The following is a 7,421-nucleotide window of genomic DNA, read 5'->3' as shown; positions in this document are numbered from 1 at the left end:
ATATATATGTATATATATATATATATATATATATATATCTTATGTGTAGCTGTGCTTTTTTGCATGCATGTATATGTACCTTGGGCATGCTTGGAGCTCAGGGAAGCCAGCAGAAGGTCTTTCCTGAAACCGGAGTTACAGATGTGTGGGGGCTGCCATGTGGGTGCAAGACAGCAAACCTGAGTCCTCTGCAAGAGCAGCCAGTGCTTTTGGCTGCTGAGTCATCTCTCCAGCCCACAGTGGGGTCTCATCCATAATGGCAGAAGGGATCGTGTTCAGTCTTTCTGATCTGGTAGGAGGTAGATGCAAGAGTGATCATGAGAACTCCTGAATTAGAAAGGAAGGATGGGTTAGAAGATTCGTTTCCTATGTCCTGCATGGAAAAGGCATATAGGATTATAGTTACTGGAGAAAAAGGGACAGCCTCATGCATACATCATTCACCTATTATAGTAAATGTCGACTGGATTGTCCTCTTCTCTACGTAACAACACTATAGTAAATGGCTCATAAAGTAGAAAGAAGTCCCCCACCCCTTTAACAGAAAGAACTTAGATGTGAAAATGTTTTGACAATTAAAGGGTAGGTAATGAGAGAAACGTGATACCTGATTTGAGTGAAGGTTGACAAGGCTTCTGAAAGCATTTGAATTGGGAACTGCAGTGGATGTTTGGATTTGTTACCTCTGTCCTCTGTCTGGTGGCTTGCACTGCTTGAGTGCCATCAGTCTTATGAAGATCAGAGTGTGTTGTGGTTAAGGTGGTTAACAGGAGCTTAAAAATTTGTTAATGACTAGAAATTGGAGAAGCAGGGAAGGTGGCCACTATCTGTTTTCTGTTCAGTTTACAAACACAAGAAGCTAAACCTATGATTTCCCAGGCTCGGGATGGTGTGTCATAGCTTTTGGTCTTTCTGGAACAGCATCTGTCTATCAACAGAGGGACTTCAAAAGAGGGGCTTTCCAACTTACCCTCAGTGACATGGAGACATTTGAGGGTTTAAACCGGGTGACTGCGGTGCTTATTTTTAATTTGAGAAATAGATTGGACAGAATGTACAACATCACTTGGTTACCGGATCAACAACACATCAGAGCCTGGGAACACTGAACTAATTGTCACTGGGGTTTTGTGTATGTGGAGTATGTTAAGACAGTGGATCTGAGAGAGAGAGAGAGAGAGAGAGAGAGAGAGAGAGAGAGAGAGAGAGAGAAAGGGAGAATGAGCTTGATCTTAAAATATCTGTAAAATGTATAATGTGATCAGAATACTACACCTCACACTTAAAATATCTGTTCAATGTATAATGTGATCAGAATACTATATCTCACACTTCAAATGTATACAGTCTCCATTTGTCAAGCATACTCAATAAATTTCAAAAAGAAAGGTAAAGGGGAGTTGGGACAGAAAGTTCTGGAAGGGGCTAGGGAGAGAGTCTAGCAGTTAAGCACTCGCTCCCCAGAAACTTACATAGATGCCCCGTGGATGTGGAGACCATCCTATAAGTCCAACTTGGAAGGCAGAGGCAGGATGCCCAGAGCACGTTGTCTGGAAAGGTGACCCACACCAAAAGGAGCTTTGCCTGTAGTGAGAGTTGCTGCCACAGTGAACAAGACAGACAAGACATTAAGGATATTTCCTGAGTGTACCTTGGGCTTCCACATGTGTGTGCATGGACATGTGTTAACTGGGTGACTAATCATTTCTCTCTCTCTCTCTCTCTCTCTCTCTCTCTGTCACACACAGAAAGAGTCTCTCTTACACACACACACACACACACACACACACACACTCTGAACAAAAAAGTTAAGATCTGGAAGACGGATGTCTAGACTGGATGGATAAAATCAGAAATAACAAATTGTGTTGGAACTCGCTGTGAAGGAAGAGGGGGACCAGAGGGAGAGATGTGAGTGTGGCTGTCTGCTTGTGTCAAAGTGTAAGGCCAAATAAACCCAGTGCCACCTCCTCCAGGATGTCAAAGTCACAGCTCTAGCTGACGTATAGTTAGTCAGTGATGCCCACTGTGTGTGTGTGTGTGTGTGTGTGTGTGTGTGTGTGTGTGTGTGTATGTGTGTGTGTTGTCACTTTTGGGGGTGAATGCGACCACAAGCCCATGCTCATCAGTTCGAGATCCTGAAAGTGCTTTGGGCCCATCTTAAGTCATCACAGCTCTCAGTGCCTGAGGTTAACTTACTTCCAGAAAGCATTTAGTGGGGCTAACTAATGTGTCATTACATCAAAAGGACATTTTCTACTGTAGTTAAAATAAACACATATACTTTAGAATAGACAGAGACTTGAAAAATGGAAGTGGAGAAAAATATCACTACCGAGTTCGCATTAAAAAACACATTTATTTTAGAATTCTCCAGGATAGTTGCAATTTCCCATATAATCTACACATGATTTCCATATATTAGCATCGTACATAATCGTATGAAAATAATTAGGAGGAATTAACCTTTGCAAAAAAAAAAAGTACTTTTTTCCTTCCCAGCTCCCGCTCCCACAATGACAACTCTGAAACTGATTATTTATTAACAAATTCCTAAGCCACAAACTGTGGCTCATTCCCGGACTAACTTATTTAACCCATTAAAACTATTCTGTGTCTTCTACATGGTTATTTACTGAGTTTTCATCCCCTTTCTTAGCATCTTCCTCAACATCTCCTTCAGCATCTGCCGCAGCGTCCCTCACTGGGTCTCCTTTTATACACTATTTCCCAGAATCCTCTCTTCCTGCCAGTGTTCCGCCTTCTATTTCCTGCCTCAGTTCAAAGGTCATAGACTTTTTTTTATTGACAGTTGATGCTTTAAGAGATTCTCTCTACAAACCTTGGTGCAATAACATCAACTAAATGACTCATTTTCAGTTCTGGTTTTTACTTTTGTTCTTGGGTCTTTTTTGTGTTATGTCATGTGGCTGTAGAACCTGCAAAGGCCAGAAGAGGGAGGCAGATCTCCAGAGCCAGAGTCAGTTGTGAGGATGCTAAGGGTTCTGAGTAGCTGAGCCATCTAACGACACTATTTTGTCACAGCAAGGGGAAAGCTGGACACTACTACTCCTATGCATTTTCACACTGTAGATTCCAATCCACACTGTATTTAGAAGCTAAGTGTCCTGTAAATGTATTAAAGTTTTTTTATCCCCACTTCGGGGGGTACCTATCCCTGCGTTTCCCCTAGACATTGAAGGTTGTCAAGGTATGAATGACCCGTTTTCCAGGCTCTTTGCTTATGATCGACCTGTCTGTTCTACTGAGCCTCCGTACCCTCGGTCCTGTAGGTCCTCGATCTCTGATGATCCCCTCACCCTTGTGCATTCACACTTTTGAACTCTGATTTACAATTTTTCTTGTGCAGCCGTAGGGAGGTTTGGCACCAACTGGTTTCATTCAGCCTGTGCTATTTCACAGATAAAGGTCCGCTGAACTTTAAAATATTCATTTGAATAATTTAATTTTATATAGATAGTATTATGATCTGGTGTGGATTTCAAATATTTCACCACCAAGGAACTAAATTTAGTACGTTGTGTAACCTTTTAAAAACCATTCTCTGGTTTTAAATTTTGGTGTGTGTGTGTGTGTGTGTGTGTGTGTGTGTGTGTGTGTGTGTGTGTGTTCATATGTTTCACAGTGTCCAGGATCCCGTCTACAAAATCTGCACAGATAAATCCCAAAATAGACGGGTGGAGACTCTGAAGCTCCTCTACCCCAACTGAGGAACTACTGAGAACTGATGACTGTAGGGCAGAGGGCCCGTTTTCTTCATGGATTTGGCCCCTGACCGCTGTCCATGCTCCCCTGGATGTTTGTACTCACCCCCACACATCTACTCAGAATAAAATGGACTCAGCAGTTTCTATTAAAATGTAGATGGAAATTAGGAGGGAGGAAAGGGGAGGGACTTGAGAGGAGGGGATGGGGATGGATTCGCTCAAACACATTATGTGTATGTACCAAGTTCTTAAGGAAAAATATTAAAACAAAGTAAATAAATAAATCTGCTCATGTGTGCACATGTGCATGGGTTTATGTGTGTGTGTGGAGGGGGTTGCAGCACCCTGCTACAAGAGGATACCATGCAGTATCTTTCTCTATGTCTCTCTGCCATTTTCTTGTGATGCACTGTGGTGGTTTGAACACGCTTGGCCCATGGGAAGTGCCACTAGTAGGAGGTGTGGCCTTGTTGGAGAAAGTGTGTCACTGTGTAGGCCAGCTCTGAGGGCTCCTAGTGTTCAAGCTCTGCCCAATGAGGAAGATGGATGCTCTTCCTGGCTGCCTGTGGCTGCAGGTCTCTTTCTGGGCTGCCTTCGGATTTAGATATAGAACACTCTCCAGCACCATGTCTACCTGGACTCTGCCGTGCTTCCCACCATGATAATAATGGACTGAACCTCTGAAACTGTAAGCCAGACACAATTAAATGCTTCCTTTATTAAGAGTTGCCTTGGTCATGGTGTCTCCTCACAGCAATGGAACCCTAACTAAGACAGGTGGTGTCTTTGCCTGATCCCAAACTCTCATATTTTCATCCGGGCTGGAAGCCAGCAGACCTTAGTGATTCTGTTCCCCCTTCCTGTCAATGTGGTTACAGGTTTCCCCTGCCTGTTTCATGATGACTGGGATCTGAGTACAGGTCTGCTTAGGCAGCAAGCGGTTTCACCCACCAAACGTCCTCAGACCCATCATGTGGTTTCTATGGCTTACCAGACTATTACTTTCAATTAGAAAACACAAATTAGAGATGGCAAGTGCATCTTGACTTTACCTTGTTTCAGTATATTTTAGTTGCTTCAGTGTCTTGATTTCACATTGTTTCGGTATATTTGAGTTGTTTCAGTGTATTTGAATGATAGCTGAGGATTGGGAGACTTAGCGAGAGATGGGCAGGAAAAAGTGAGGGTGCAAAGATCTATCAGATTCCTGCCAATTGCCCTTGCATTCAACATTTCATATTTAAAAGCACAACAACCACCACCAACCACAATAGTCAACAATAAGGCATGCATGCCAAAGACTGGCAGAGAAGACACTAAAGGGCATTACATACTTGTAACCTCACTTTCTCCCCTAAAGCCTCATGTATTGAACCGATGGATTTTGTTGTTAAACCCTGATGATAAATCCCTAGATCGGAGTCCTGTAACACTGTGATGAATGACACCATGGTTGTTGTGATAGTCAGAGCTTGTGATTCTCTTTCCTTGTAAAATCAACCCAGTAGGGAACTAATAACAACAGCTCACATGTATAAATAAAAGAGCCTTTCACACTGACGATTGGAATTGTTACTATATATCCCAGTTCTTTGCATTTTATTTTCATTAGTGTGTTGTTTTTAGTGCCATTCTTGATACATAGAAAACTGTGCATTTTCTATACTATGTATCTTTTTGGGGTGCCCTCTGTAAGCTAAATACTAAATCAATCCATATCAAAGGGTTCCTCCCTGTCCTGTTTACAGAACTGAAATTAAACTGTTTTCACAAAACATTTCGCACATTTCCTTAGGGCTTGAGTGTGAAATTTCCCCATGGTCTCAGCTGTGGGAACACTTTGTCTCAAGCTGATGGCACTGTTTAGGAAGGTAGTGGAACCTTTCAGACTGTGCCCTAGGAGAAGTAGGTCACTGGGGCAGGAAGTAGGGAGCTGGCTGGTTCGACCGAACTCTTGGCTGCCTGATCCACCCAAATATAAGCAGGGCTCATGCAGGCTCTCAGTGTCCCAGATCAATACACTGTAGCCATGTGGTTATTGCCACTACAGTCTAAACCCAATGATCGTGACTGTGCACCCTCAACAAACGTCTATTCCTTTATCTTGATTGTGTCATGAATTTTAACAACTTGACATATAAAAATGATGTAAGTGTACATCTGCGTGTGTGTGTGTGTGTGTGTGTGTATGTGTGTGTGTTTGAGAGAGAGAGAGAGACAGTCTTTCGACACATTGACCTGTCAAGATGTCGCTGTCAACGTCTGACTTCACCTCTGCTGGAGTAGATTCTGGAATGATACGGAGGTTACCTTCTGCGTAATCATCCAGGAGCTGGTAGATGTATAGGATGGATCTTTCTCGTAGGTGATATAAAACCAGTCCTTCATGATCGGCACCTGGGATGGGACCACCCGCCTCCAGTTGTCCTTACAGCCATGTTTGACATCAAATTTGTGCTCCACAGCTCGGCCAACCATGGTACTTGTGAGATGGGCGTCTTTCACTTGAGGAAACACTACTTTGTGAGGCAAGATCTTAAGCTTTAAAATCCTCTCATCGCTGTGAAGTCCCAGTCCACAGACACAGTCAATTCCATCATACTTGAACAGATAAAGAGAGGGATTTGTTGGCAGTTGATCTAGAACGATGGCCTTCCACTGGGTGACGGGCTCATCACCTTCCTTCCATCCGTGAGAAATTCTGCAGCCCACAATGTTCCCAGGGCCTGGGGAGAAGGCCTCCTCCTCCTCCACTTCTGGGAGGATGGTGTGCTCATCCTCCTCAGAGACGTATTCTTCTTGGCTGTAGACCTAGTGTGGTAGGCCACGACATCCTGGTCCACTGTCTTGTGGCTATCGTTCTGTGTTCAGGCTTCATATTTGCCCGTGGCCTGGGTTTGAAGAGCTCACCTGCTTAAACCAGACACAATGCTGTTGCCGCTGTCATGTGACTGCCTGCAAGAACAATGGGGTTGGGGTGGGGAGGGCGCTGGACCAAGGCTCTTGTCTAAGAAAACTTTGGAGCAGGTGAGGAAGGCAAAGGTAGACAGGTTTGAGCATCTGAATCTAATTCTGTCATAATCACAAGTTCATAGGAGGGCTAGGCAATGGTGGAGCACACCTTTAATTCCAGCATTCAAGAGGCAGAGGGAGGAAGACCTCTGTGATATCAAGTCCAGCCTGGTCTACAGAGTTAGTTCCAGGATAGCCAAAGGTACCCACAGAAAAACACAGTCTCAAAAATCAAAATCTAAAGTTCAAAGGGAAATGAACAAATGGTCCTCTCAGCTCAGAATAACATATTCAGACACATTTCTTCACCCCTAGTTACTTTGCCTCTGCTGAGGAACCTCTCCTTGACTGGCTAGGTCAGTGTGGGATTAAGTATCCCTGTCCCCACTTTAAGCAAGCAGAACAGAGAAAAGATAACAAAGGAGCCAGAAGGGTGGCCACACCCCTCTTCTACCCTCTAACTATGAACTATGTGGCAACATCCAAAAGTGTCTGCCCAGAGACACAGCACACCAGTCCACTGGCTTTCTGTGCTGTGCATCCTGACCCAGCCCCAGGTTTATTCCGCAATGCTGTTGCATCTTCGACCGCAACAAGAGTCTTTTGTGTAGGCAACAACAGACATTTAGAAATAATATGTTCTGGGGTTGGGATTTAGCTCAGTGGTAGAGCAGTTGTCTA

The sequence above is a fragment of the Rattus norvegicus genome, chromosome 3 (assembly GCF_036323735.1).
Source record: "Rattus norvegicus strain BN/NHsdMcwi chromosome 3, GRCr8, whole genome shotgun sequence".
NCBI lineage: Eukaryota > Metazoa > Chordata > Mammalia > Rodentia > Muridae > Rattus > Rattus norvegicus.
The sequence above is the reverse complement of the archived record's forward strand: the minus strand, read 5'-3'. Positions refer to the sequence as shown.